Source organism: Haliaeetus leucocephalus, unplaced genomic scaffold (assembly GCF_000737465.1).
Source record: "Haliaeetus leucocephalus isolate CR32 unplaced genomic scaffold, Haliaeetus_leucocephalus-4.0 Scaffold555, whole genome shotgun sequence".
Taxonomy (NCBI): Eukaryota; Metazoa; Chordata; class Aves; order Accipitriformes; family Accipitridae; genus Haliaeetus; species Haliaeetus leucocephalus.
The window spans coordinates 16,816,508-16,831,173 of NW_010972991.1; the positions used below are offsets into that span (position 1 = coordinate 16,816,508).

The following is a 14,666-nucleotide window of genomic DNA, read 5'->3' on the forward strand; positions in this document are numbered from 1 at the left end:
AATTGCCCTGTCATTTTATTAGTGTTATCATTATCATTATTAGTTTCTTCTTTTCTGTTCTATTAAATCGTTCTTATCTCAACCCAGGAGTTTTACTTCTTTTCCTGATTTTCTCCCCCATCCCACTGGATGGGGGGGGAGTGAGTGAGCGGCTGCGTGGTGCTTAGTTGCTGGCTGGGGTTAAACCACGACACTGAGCTATCTAAATCCTTTGGAGGCATATTCACATTGCTTCCAACTACTCCAACGTCAGGGGACATACATTTGTTTTGTCCATTTAGCCAGGATTCACCAAAGATTCCAGTTGTGTTACAGCAAAAACAGTGTCACAGAGTTGTAGACCCAGAGTAAGATGTGATATGACTGACTAGTACAAAGGAGCTTTTTTCCTAAAACCTCTTTCACGAAAAAGTCTGATGATTTACACCAAATGATGGCAGTTCAAATAATCAGAGACGGCAGATCAATAATCAAAAAATGTGTGTATTTTCACATGCACAAGTTGAATGGTTTTTGAAAAACCAAATTTGCCCAAGGTTTTTGTTGTGGGTTTTTTTTTTTATTTTCCTCATTAAAATGCTGGCATTAAAGTACTGCCTTTTGTTCAAACTTCCCAAAATATGAAAGTTTGGAAAAATTTGGACATGGACAAAAATCAATTCCAGTTACTGAATTTTACCAGTCAAAACTAAAAATCGGTCCTTAGGATATCTGGGTATGTTTTAGCTGTTCCACAATTTAAAAGAAGGGCATTTAAGAACAGTTTTACAATTATATTACTATGTAATGAACAGAAAGCTACCTAAAATCAGAGGCCTCTCAATGTAAGTATGAAGACCAGCAAGACAGGACAAATCTGTCTGAAAGATGTATCCTATGTGGAGAACAACAGGCATATTAAAGGTAGTATAAACTCCCAGAAGAGGACAAAGAGAATAGAACATGACAATTGTCACTACACAAAAACAAAGGCACTGGTATTTTTATGTAGCTTATATTAACAGTATAAATAAAATTAACTCTCCAAGAACTGCTGCTACTCATAATTAATAGTCTACCCTAATGTTGAATATTCAGACTGCCAGTAAGACACCAAGTTTTTCCGGTCTTTCTGGCATAACCTCCTACTCTCTCTGCTGTAAATGTAATGAAAAATTCAGTGTGTCCAAGCAAACATCAAAATGAGTTTTTAGAAGGAAGACTCTGAACACAACAATGCTTCTGTTACCTTAATTCTCTAAAATTGTCTTTATCAATTAACCATAGTTATTATCATCATGATTCTTTGTGTTTCAGACTATTAAGTCATGTATTAATCCCAGGTACCATTTTCTAATGAACAGAAGTTTTCTTCATAACAGAATTGTAGGCAGTAAACTGTTTGTACTGTTCAAAGGCATCTTTCAGTTCCTAAATGCCACGTGGAAATCTGACGGAAATTCACCAATGCATTCACAGTACTCGGTCTGTGATGCCCTTTTTTCTCTACTGGCTCTAACATACTTATGCCCTAACTTCTCTCTCTCAACATCTCCCTCTCTGACTCACTTATCTTCCTGGCAGGCTGTACCTCACTTCTCTAAGAGCAAGAGTCACTAAGTCCCATCTCCCACCATGTTCTATGAGACCTCTTAGTATGTGCTAGCATGTGTTTTTTTGTCTACAAACCTAATAATTTTTGAATTTTGAATGAGTTTTCAGAAATTCCCAGACAGCAGCATCCTTCAAGTATTTTGTAATTTAGGAGATAGATACTTAAAATTGTAGCTGAAAAGTCACTCACAGATTTGCAAGCTTATGTCCATTCAAAATAAAGCATGCTTAAATCATATTTTATAACTTTAAAAAAACCCCAACATTTAAATGGGGAGGGAGCAGTCTAAGAAAGCTTTTAAAAGATTGTTTCAGTAAATAGGATGTTAATCACAGAGAAGTCAAAGAAAATTTAAAACATGGAATGGCAATTTTAGACATACAGCCTGGTTACACTTAAGAATTCAAATGATCCTTTATGAGAGTATCTCATAAAGAGGAGAGGAAATTTTTACTCTTAATATTTAACTCTTTCTAACCAGATTTTAGTACGGAAATAAAGATGGTGTGAAGAGGGGGGGAAATGACATACTTAATTCAGATTGTGAAAGGAAAACTGGAGTAAAAAGCAAAATAGTGTCATGGATTGACAGCTGGCACAGAGGGGAAAAAAGAGAACTAGGGGAGTCAGTTTTGTGCATGACAAAAGATAAAGGTATGACTTCCTCAAGGCTTTTTGCTAGACCTTATCTATGTATTAGAAAGCTAATATATATTTGCTAATGATCAGGAATGGGAGAAGGAACCATATAGCAACATTTAGGGGTAGCCCTTAGTTATCAGGACTACAGGAAACTTTGCAAACCACAGATAGCATAAAAGTAGGTCTGCCTGGATCTCTTTGCACAGACCTCACCAAAAGAGCAATATCTTAGTAAGATCCAAGATGAACTGAAAGTTTCTGTGACTAACAAAAAGTAGCAGGGCTGCAATAGCTAATGCTGTCAAGAAATTTGGAAGGGCTATGAAGCCTTGAGGTATGGAGGTGAAATTAATCTCAGCCAAAAGTATCAGACCTTTGTGGAGAAAATTATTCCACATGTGCTTGCCACAATATTCTCCTACCTGATTTTAAAGCAGCAGGTAGTGGCCCAAATTGGACATGAATTCTGACCCAAATATGCTATAGATCTGACCCAGTACAGTGGACCCTGTGCTGTCACATGCTCTGCTACTGAATAACAAGCACATATTTGTTTAAAGTGGGTAGCTGTTGATTAGTATGCTAAATTTTTATCTTTGGAATTGACTACAAACAAACCAGCAAGGTTCAATTTTCTGGTTCAGCAACACCCTTTTTTATTTATCATGGCTGTTATCTCATGAATAATGCATAAGATGCTGTTTTAGAAAATGCCTGCATAATAAGATGCTGCACTGTAAAAATGGACTCTGAGAAAACTCACGGTAAAGATGAACGAACAGTGTTGATCACAACATGCAGTTTCTTCCAGTGGAAATATGTATTTGTTACCATCACTGAGTTTCTTGCTTTTAAAGCTACAGAGTGATAGTATGTATAGAGAGCACTGAAACTCCTGTTTCCTATACCTGTTTTCCTGATTTGAAGCTATTCATGTTTGGGAAAGCTATGTGTCTGCGGGCCTGAGTGCTGGTATGTACTTCTGCTGCAGAAATAACACATAGCACAGATCCTAGCAAAAATGAATGGAGTGGAGGTTGTGAGAGAAGTCACGTTTAAGTCATTTCCTCCAAAGCAGTAGCCTCAGGGATGAGGCCAGATGCTCAGGAAACCTGAAATAGCTTTTTTCCCTAACAAGAAAGAATTTGGAAACTTTCACACATAGCAGAGAGTGGGTTTGTAAGCCAGGACGAAGGATCCAGAAGATCTGCAGGGGGAGGACCTGCTGCAGCAAGAAAACGTCATCAGAAAAAAAGTTTTGTATTTATAGAATTGGCAAATGCAGTAACGCAATAAATGTGCTGCCTAGATGTTCAGAGAACCCAGTATGATTTATCTGAACTCTAATACGATACGAATTTTAGACAGTGAAGCAAAACAAAACAATGGCTTTGCATCTTCTCCACGTTCTGCACAGGCCAGCGGAATTCTGTGGAGTCTCTCCTCAGAGGTGCCGTCGAAACGGTTCCCCCACAGGCTGGGGAAAAGGCAGGGGAAGGAGACCTGTCCTCCTTCCACGAAGCCCTCCAGGCACGGCAGGCCCCCCCAGAGCTGACCCCAGCCAGGCAGGGCTGAGCCGAGCCCTGGCGCGCAGCAGGCGCGGGGAAGCGGGAGGGAGCCCTGTGCCTTCCCCCCTACTTCCAGGGGATGCTGACTGGAACTCAGCTTGCCCTGGAGCACGAACAGCCTCTTCCCTGTTTGGAAGGTACCTGCTTTACTTTCAGCGCTAAGGGAAGTAGCTGATAAATAAGAGGAAATTCTCTATTTACGCGAAATGGTGGGGCTCAGATAATAGCCAACAGCAGAAGACAAATCAGACTACGAGATCCTCATCTGGCCGTGGTTTTGTCACGTTCGGGAGCCCTGTGGAATTATGTTCTTCTCTAAGATTACAGTTTTAAATGTCCAGTACTAAAAGAACTGGCTTACAATGAATATATGTAATGCTTTTAAATCACTATATGCACACTGGAGTCCTGGCAAAACTGAGACACAAAGCACTACGCCTTGCGACAGTTTTGGCTGGCAGGTTTGCTTATTTTCCTATTTCCTTCCACTTCATTTCTGAGCATAAAACAAAGAAGAGTCCTATAGATTTCTGTATTTCAAAACTTCTTTTACCATTGCTGTTTTGAAATGAGGCAAGAGGCTCCTCTTTGTTAGATAAAAGGAATTTCTAAAAGGTTTTAAAACTGGAATTTAACATGCACATGCATAAATAAGCATACGATAAATAGCTCTGCAAGTCTGATGAGATTTATCACTATAGTATGAAGCTTTCTGCTAGACAGTATTCAAGGATTCTAGCAGACAAGTAGAATACAAAAAAAGGCAGCATTAGAGCTGCAAACCTTAATATCCCTTACATGGCCTAATTTCCCAGGTACAGGCAGATGCTAAATCTTTGCATATTGGTATATTTTGATTTCAAATTATGATACAGAATCATGGTATACCTAGCCTGTAAACAAACTTAACACTGTTGCAACCACATCTATGAAATGAAAGGAGAATATAAAATTTATATTTATTCCAAATAGAAAAAGCACACTGCAACACTCTTTTAACAATGTGTGATCATTTCTAAGCTCAAGACAAAGGATACTACATGGAAAATAGACTCCAGAAGCAGAATAAGGAGGAATTGGTCTGACCATGAAGGGAAGATAGGAAAGGTAAACCTGAAAGAATTGTAATCAGGGGGCTAGGGGAGGACTTAATGGCAGAAAGACAACAGAGTTTGATGGATGAAGATACAAATTTTAATAACTGGAACAGGAAAGAAGAACTGAATTTTCACTATATTGTGGAATAAGAATTGGCAACATTGTGGAAGACACTGAAGGCTGAGTACATTTATTCCTGGGAAAATCACGAGACAGAATGGATTAAGCAACTTACCACTGCCACATGATGTGCCAGAAACGGATCACTCATTCCTCCAAAGTGAAAAACTAACAGCGAAATAGAAAACCTCTGAAGTGCTTTCCATAATGCTGCATTTTAGAAGGATAAGCAGTGCAGGCATCTGCTTCTCCACATGCAAAGACACAGGCTATGTGGAAAATTCACCTTAAAAATTATACTCTCCATGCACAATACCTAACATCATGGCTGTCCAAACTAAGTCAAGTCAGCCTGTTTTCCAAAGGTGCTTGCTTTTGGCTCAGTTCCTGTCTTATACCCTTTCCTGAAAATACAAAGAAAGAAGCTCCCATTGCAGGAAAGCACTGTGCAAAGTGGAAAACAAGCAGCAGACTGCTGGCCCTCTTTCAACCATCCTTCCCACAACTGTACCCACCCTGTTTGGAGACAGGTTCTGAACAGTGGCTTAGATTTGTAGACATTCACATGGTCTTTCCTTCTCCTTCAGGATGTGGTAATGAAACATCACTCATTATGGTTTAGACTAATTTCCAGCACAGAAGTGGAAAGTAGTATTATCATTCTCATTACCTAGCTAATCACGCATGGAATTTTAAGATGAGTAGATAATATCATTTCAATTAATCATAATGAGGAGCAGCAAAATGTTTAGGCAGACTAAACAGAAATCCTTATGAAAAGCATCTAAATGTACATGAAACTTGAGCTGAAATGACTCTTCAGTTTTGCTTACCATGGTTCAGCAGCTGGAAATTGAAGCTAAAGGTTCCAGGTAAGACATTAGACATGTATTTTGACAATGACTTATTAGGTACTGGCCTAATTTACAAAGGCTTAAGCAAAATGTCAGCCACTGGAAAGCTCTAAATTAAGTCTGAATGTCCCAAACATATGCTCCATACAGGAATTAATTCAGGGAAGACCAGTGGGCTGTATGACCAGGTGACATTTCCAGCCTTACAGGGTATGAATATATGAAAGGATACTGATGACTTAACTGGTTCACGGTATGACTGTGATCATAAAATGCTTTGCCTTAAGATATCTGTACGCATGTGAAAAAGTTATCACTCACATTTAGTGTTCTCCTGGTTTCGGCTGGAATAAAGTTAATTTTCTTCTTTGTAGCTGGTATAGTGCTGTGTTTTGGCTTTAGGATGACAATAATGTTGATAACACACTGATGTTCTAGTTGTTGCTAAGCAATGTTTATACTAAGTCAAGGACTTTTCAGCTTTTCATACTGCCCTGCCAGTGGAGGCTGGGGGTGCACAAGAAGTTGGGAGGAAACACAACCAGGGCAGCTGACCCAAACTGGCCAAAGGGGCATTCCATGCCATATGACATCACTCCCAGTATATAAACTGGGGCGAGTTGGCTGGGGGCACCACGGCTCAGGGATAGGCTGGGCATCGGTCAGCAGGTGGTGAGCGATTGTACTGTGCATAACTTCTTTTGTATCACTAGAGGATTGGCTGATTATTTTGCTCTTCAGTAGCGAGCATCCACCTGAACAGGCTAGCCTGAATCCATGGTCCTCCAGGAGGAATAAGAAGCTCCACGTTACTTCTTTTTCATCAGCTGCTTAAAATTTAAGGCTCAGTCAAGCAAATAGCAATGCAGAAACAATGGTGGGTTCAGGAAAACCTTAAAATGGAAAATCCTACCCCGCAGCCTACAGCTGCCCATGGTAACTGGTAAAACATCACTCTGCCACCTGCCCATTTGTTTTACTTTTAACCTGTGTTTTTCCTAAACAGAAGAGAAAAGGCAGTGCGACAGTCTAAGGAAGTAATTATGCATGTACTCATCACATAATAAAATTGGGATAGGAATGTATTATTTATTTGCGTACAGTAAAGCACCAAGCCATGTTTTTCATGCAAGGTCACTGCTGAGAAACGCACGCAATCACACAGCTTTCAAAATACTGTATGCATAACCTAGAAAAGAGTGCTGCTTTATGCAAGTCAAACAAAAAGCCTTACAATAAACTCATGGCTTCAATCATTCAGTTTCTGAGTCTTAACTATTACTGTATTTTGATTTAAGATAAAACACAACTCTGAATCTTAGATTTTTTTAACTGTAATCAATTTATTTCATTTTTAACTGCAGGAATACCTGAGGAAAAAAACTGGGACTAGCAGTATCAGTTCTATTTCTGTTAAAAAATATATTTCTATCCCTGACTACAGGTATAGAAAAGACAGATTTCTGTCACTTAAATGCTGGGTTACTGCAGTATGTGCTCAATGTGGAAATTTTGAAAATTTTAATCTATGGGCAATAAGGTAAACTGCACTCTGAACTGAGTATCCTGTATGAAATACATTACACCTCTATTTCGAGATTGGCAGGAATCTTCATTTAAAGCTAATTCCATTTTTAAGTGTTAGTTTTGAACTATATATTCCTAAACTGGAAAATACAGGATTAGAACTGGCCAGAAAGTATAAATTCATTCCTAAGGAAAAGAAAAAAGAATTTTTAAATGTCCTGAATCAGGATATAAAGGGGAAAAAAAAAAGACGAGGAATTTTGCAGAGCAATTGCCTTCCGAGCATCCTGCAGGCAGGACCTGTCATTGACAAAACCCATCACTCAGGTGTCCTTCTCAAACCCTTGCAGAAAAGTAATTTTTTACTGGCAAAAATGATTATTTTTCCATTTGTGAGGGAGGCATACAGCTGGGTGGTGCATCGGTGTTATTTCCCTTCCATCCCGCAACAATTCCCACCCTTCTCCTGCAGACTTGCTGTGAAAAGGTTGACTGAGTCCCTAAAGCATATGGGAACGGTCAACTCCTCTGCAGCAGCAGGGGCTCCGGGCTTTACCATTGCTTTAGTTTACCTCCACATTTGGTACTGAGTTTGTACTTCCAGAACTGACAGCAAGGTTTGCTATTTATGTGGTCTTCCAGAGGTGTAGTGAGGTATGACATAAAACTAGGTGCCACTCGGAAAGAAACCCTCTGAAGAACAGCCCTACCAAATCATGCTTTTAAGAAAGTGATTTTCAGAGGGATTTCAACCCAATCTTCTTCTTGTGCAGATGGAAGCACCTACACAAACCCACTCTACAGAGGCACTTTCCCCATTTAAGAAGTCTGTTACCCAGCCACGTAAATGTTAACACAGAAGAAGTAGGTGTACAAAGTAGAGGATACACATAAGAAGGCTGCTTTCTGAAAGCTAGATGGTAAAAACTAGATGCAAAAGCTTCTTCTCCCTACTGTATGAAACATCCCACTTGCTATTTTTTCTTTTCTTCTCTTTTTGGGTGGATTAGAAAGGCTTCCTCAGTACTGTCCTCCATACAGAGGCTAGTGACAACTGAAATGGCAGAGATCATATAATTAAAATCCAGAAACAATATTAAAATGGGATCCTTTAGCAAATACCATATCATTTGTGGTGGGTTGACCCTGGCTGGATGCCAGGTGCCCACCAAAGCCGCTCTATCACTCCCCTCCTCAGCTGGACAGGGGAGAGAAAATATAATGAAAGGCTCGAGAGTCGAGATAAGGACAGGGAGAGATCACTCACCAACTAACGTCATGGGCAAAACAGACTCGACTTGGGGAAAATTAATTGAATTTATTGTCAATCAAAATCAGAGTAGGATAATGAGAAATAAAACCAAATCTTAAAAAAACACCTTCCTCCACCCCTCCCTTCTTCCCGGGCTCAACTTCACTCCCAATTTCTCTACCTCCTCCCCCGCAGCGGCGCAGGGGGACGGGGAATGGGGGTTGGGGTCAGTTCAACATAAACTGTCTCTGCCGCTCCTTCTTCCTCAGGGGCAGGACTCATCACACTCTTCCCCTGCTCCAGCGTGGGGTCCCTCCCACAGGAGACAGTCCTCCATGAACTTCTCCAACATGAGTCCTTCCCACAGGCTGCAGTTCTTCATGAACTGCTCCAGCGTGGGTCCCTTCCACGGGCTGCAGTCCTTCAGGCACAGACTGCTCCCAGAGCAGGGCCCTTCCATGGGCCGATCTTCAGTCACAGACTGCTCCAGCGCAGGCTTTCCCATGGAGTCACAGCCGTCTTCGGGGGCACCCACCTGCTCCAGCGTGGGGTCCTCCATGGGCTGCAGGTGGATAACTGCTGCACCATGGACCTCCCTGGGCTGCAGGGGGACAGCCTGCCTCACCATGGTCTTCACCAGGGGCTGCAGGGGAATCTCTGCTCCGGCGCCTGGAGCATCTCCTCCCCCTCCTTCTGCACTGACCTGGGGGTCTGCAGGGCTGTTTCTCTCACATGTTCTCACTCCTCTCTCCAGCTGCAGTTTCTGTGTCACAGCAACTTTTTTTTTTCCCTTCTTAAATATGTCATCCCAGAGGCACTACTACTGTAGCTGATGGACTCGGCCCTGGCCAGCGGCAGGTCCATCTCGGAGCCGGCTGGCATTGGCTCTGTCGGACATGGGGGAAGCTGCTGGCAGCTTCTCACAGAAATCACCCCTGTAACCCCCCCCGCTACCAAAATCTTGCCATGCAAACCCAATACATTATTATATCCAAGGTCTGGACTAAGGCGGAATAGGGAATTACTGTAATATGTCTACAGTCCAGGAAGAGGCTGTATTTATTCACTTTTACTGTAATTCTGAACGATAATGAGGTTATCTCCTGAAAATATCACGTCAGAATCACTGCTATAATTGTTTCTTAAACATAGCAGATTTTGAACCAACCCGTTAATAAAAGAACAGTAGTAAATGGGCATAAGAGCACAAAGAGATCCTGATACACCCTTATTATGCACTAGCCAAAGTGATCCCTCTTTGGCTCTTAACCTAAAATAGATTTTTTATTAAACACTTCTCTGCAGCCCGATTTACAAGAAACCATCTGCTGCACCAAGTTCTTAATTTACAACCTGATGCTTGCTTATTCATTTTTGTTAAGCTTTTAACTTTATGTATACCTGGTAAATGAAAGAGCAGATGACTGCAGCTGTGGTCCCAGCCAGCACCAGTCCCTGTTGTTATGGCAACTGGCGCTCGCACAGCCCTGCTTGTCGGCTGCGGCTGCTTCCAGTCCTCCTACTGTAAAGGATGGAAAATTGATTTTCAAAAACTTCTCTGTGAAAGGTTACCTCTGAAACCCCGTATTCTGCATGCTGAGTCTTGGCTAGAGCCTAGCTGCAAAGATGAACCTGGTCCATAAAACTTCCCACAGCTGTCAGCGATCAGAAAATAGTAGAGCAGCAGCATAAGCCAGCCATTTAACCCCGGAGAAAAGAGCAAGAATTATTCATAAATGCGCAACTATATTACAGGCAACTATGCAAGACAAACTGTTAGCCAGCCAGATTGCTAGAGTGTGATAAAACTTCTCCTGTATTCCTCTGATTTTCATTATTTATTTTACAAAGGACTCGATTCTACTACCCCATTTCGTAGCTATTTTGCAAATGTCTTCACTAGGGGATGAACTGATCCTAAATCGCAGATTTCATTCCCGGCAGACCACTGACTGCAGGTACGTTTGCTGATACCATGAGGAAGTTTTTCTCCCAAGTGCATCAGGTGAGTCTGTGTGAAACGTGGATAATTTTTTTCTTTAATATGCTTCAGGAAAAACGTCTTTACTATAGAAATAGTGCAAGGTACAAAGAAGAAAAAACACTTGTCTGTTTTTAAAGGCTTAGCTGGTACTGTGAGTCAGGTAATGATAAAAAATAAACAAATGTTTTATTAGTTGAGGGACTGAACAAGTGAGCCCTGAAGCAATCAATATGCCGCTTTTCAGTTCTGATACAAGAGAATTCTTTTTCATTTGATTGCTACATCATTTAAAAATTAATTATTTTTATTTGCATTTCAGTAACAATCTCCAGCCAAGACTGGGGTCCTAGTGTGCTGGTGGCTGTTGGAAAACAGTAAGGAGAGATCCTGTCCTAAGGCGTTTGCAGCCCATGAAGTAAACTGTGTTTGTAAGGTCTCTGACCACAAGGCGACATGCTGCTTTATCCACTCTGAGGCACTTTCAAGTATAATAAAGAAAAAATAATTGAATACAGCAGCTTAGTCACTGAAAAATGGAAAGAAATAGAAATCAGATGGCTTAAAGCCTGCTTTAAAACAAACAAAAATTTTGTTATAGTCAATATTGAATGGGTTTATAAAGCACTTTTACAGTAGTGGTTTCTGGCGGGACATTATGCATCTTAAGTTACTAGCCTACACATATATACATATATATCGGCCAGGTATCCCAATGTAACACAGCAGGCTATGCAAACGTGTTCCGAAATACTTGACAGGTTTTGTGCAGTTTTTGTTAGTTCAGCCTTTTCCCTGCAGTTCGCTTGTAACCCATGGTGACTGCCCTGGGGACTTGCCTGCTCCTGCAGATTCTTACTTCCCCAGAAAGTCATTACTTGTGCTAACGCTTCCACTTAGCTGAATCAGACCCTCTAAAGAGAAGGCAATTTGTGCAAAGGGTTGCAAGGATCAAGGAACGGTTACTAAGCAGAAATGTAGTCTATTATTTTCCCCAGCTATAGCCTACACAGTAGCTGAATCCTGTGAAAAGTTCTTCGGTCACATAGCAATGGATGTTCTTAAGAGAAACTGCTCTATTGTATGGGCTCTCTGCGAGTCTTGCGGTTTTTCCTCCCTCGTGGAAGCCGCTTGCCCTATGAACAGTACGTACGCTTATCTTCTAGAAGTTGTCTTTCAATTTCACCACCTGCAATGCTTCATGAAGTACTTATTACTTTTCTACCCTTCTTCACCCGTATCAGTTATTTACCCTGTTCATCATTGTCAAAGCCTCAGCAGTGTACTTGCAACAAGTTGCTACCACCTATATTTGTGGCTCTCAGTGACTTGTCATGAACCTAGGAAAAGTTGTCTGTCTTATTTTAGCTATAGTGTAACAACGGATATTGTCCTATATGTCTTCCTGTAAAAAATAGGGAGATTGCAATATTCATTATTAAAATGGATGTAAAAAATCAAGTAGGGAAGTGAACAAATATTCTAAGGAAGGGTCAGCTGAAATAGGAAGAAAGGAAAAGCGAAGGGAAAATTAAAAAACCTCATGACTTCCTTTTTAATTTAGTAATATTTTAGCTTTCAAAATGCTTTAGTAAAGATACAAACATTTGGCTACACACACACATATAGTTCCAATGAGAGCAGACACAGAAAGCTAAATATGCTGGCTGACAGAAGGAGATGGATATAATGAAATTTTGGGGTGGGATGAGATTACTAAGGTCAATACACAGTAGTTACTAACCCTTTCCTCACTGATATGCTTGCTGATCCTGTATACCATACATTCTTTCATCCCTGAGTGATTTACCCCTCTTTCCTTTTAACGCTTTTGGCTTTTTCCTGAAATCTTTCCTTCATCCTGCCTCCACTTCTCTCTCTTCACAGAATTTCACCAATTTATTCCAAGCGAAAAACGACAAAGAACAACTTCATCCTCTTCTCCCCAGCTGCCTTTGGCTGGTCCCCCCTTCCCTGGCTGCCTCCTCCCTTTCTACATCCCAGTTACAGAAATCTACCTGCACTTACGCCAGTGTCACGTCCCATCTCCTCATCTCCCCCATCCTGCTATTATCCCCTCCCTTACTCTTCCCTTTTGTCTCTCACTCTTAGGCAGTTTTCAATTCTCACAGTAAAGGCATGTTTTCCTCTTCACGTCTTAAACCCATACTTGACCTCATTTGCCCCTCCAGTTGCTGCTTCCTCTCCCTTTCATCTGTAAATCCACTGAACGTGCTGTTTCTAGCCCCTGGAGTACCTCTCCTTATTCCTTTCCTTTCCTACCTCAAGCCTTACCCTACAACAGCTCTCAATGAAGTACTTCATGACTTTCAAGGCACTAATTGGGACCAGTGTGTGTTCCTCAGGTTCCTTAAGCTGCTGCCACCACGGCTGTGTTGAAGGGCAAATCTCGCCCTTCCTGAAGTCCTGCCAGTCCTTCCTTTGTTCCTTGTACTAGTCTGTCCTCTCCTCATTCCCCTCCTCTCTAATCTCTTCTGCAAGGCTTTCTTGTAAAGAATTTCTCTTACCCTAATCAGTCTCTATTGGACTTGAGTGTTGTCCTCTTCTCCTTATCTCTGGTATTCTCATCTGTAAACACAAATCGAATTATCGCATGTTTCTAGGAAGAATACTAACTGATCTACCTCTTTATCATCTCCTATTCAATATCAGATCTTGGACTATCTGGCTTCTGTTTATGATGTTTAGGCACCAACTCAAAGTAAACATGGCTAAGATAATGCTAAGCCTGGGTACAGAGGTAACGCTCCCCGTGTTTAGCCTTCATTGCTGGAGACAAGACTGTCAGCTGTCATTCAAGCTTAGTGGCCAGTATCGCCTTGAATCTCTTTAAATTCCTTACATAATCTTCTTTAATACAGCATTTCATATACCGACTCACCTTCAAATTCTCATAATTTCACATGTGATTACTACAAAGCCTTTCTTTAGCCTTCAGGAGTACAACATAGACCCTTTATGACCGCTCCCTCCCCATCGTGTTTCGGTCAGCACAGTCATCATCTCCCTATTCCAGCTGGCCTGTGATGCTCACCTTTCTAGATTTTCACCCCTACACTTTCATGATTTCTTCCTGGTGCTTTGTAGCTCGCTATAAAAGTCTGCAAAGCTACTTCTTTTCCTCTGAAGCTGCCTGTAGGCATTTACTTCATTATATGCAAATTATAATCTTTCTGGGACAGCGACCATTTTCATGTTGTGTTTGTACAACACCGAGCACGATGGATTTCTGGCCCTAGAGTGAGATTTCTAAGCACCGCTGCAATACATAATAATTCCGAGAACATTTTAAACCCCACGTCAGATCAGAGCTCCTCATTCCCTTTCCCATGTCTGTCCCTACCGAAATACCTGAGGTGCACAGCTGAGAACGTACCACGCTGACAAGAACTGAACTGGGAAATTCAAACTTGTAGGTCAGCTCCTGTGCAGCCCGCCATCCGATCAGTTTTCTTTTCTGTGTATCATCCTAACCGGAGGCAGCGTGGAAGAAGGCTGGCATACCACCACCTCTTCCTTATTTTAAACCTATTTCCTAAACGACTTCTGCAGAAAAAGCCACGCATTCCCCAGCAAGAGCCTCAAAGACCAAGTCCTCTTCCCTGCTGGTGACGTGACTACACCGCTGGCGGCATTTACACGCTCTCTCCCACAGCCGAGCGCGGCCGCGGGAGGGTCTCTCGGTCCCGAACAAGCTCTCCCGAGACAAGCCCGGGGCGCGGCCGGCCGGTCTCGGCGCGCTGCCCGGGAGCTGCGGGGCCGGCCGGCAGCGGCGGATGCTCTCGGCGCACCGTGCTGCCGGGGCGAGCCCACGGGGTTTTTAAGCGCAGACTTCGGCGTCTACATTTTGGTTTTGGGTTTGGTTTTTTTTTGGCGGGGGGGGGGTAGAAAAAGACGTTCTCCGAGAAGCAGGCAGAGCGGACAGATAGGTGGATAGGCACACCTATACACACTCGCTGTGTATCTCCAAACACAGGCACGGCTGTTACAGCCTTGCCCCCTCCCCCGC

The 14,666-nt window shown here is 42.0% G+C and overlaps 1 protein-coding gene across 1 annotated transcript in view; it reads right to left on the bottom strand.

Annotated features, from left to right (window-relative positions):
• Positions 1 to 14,666, bottom strand: part of BAALC (brain and acute leukemia, cytoplasmic) — a 22,312-nt gene that overhangs the window by 7,437 nt on the left and 209 nt on the right. The gene's annotated exons all lie outside the window — the stretch shown is intronic.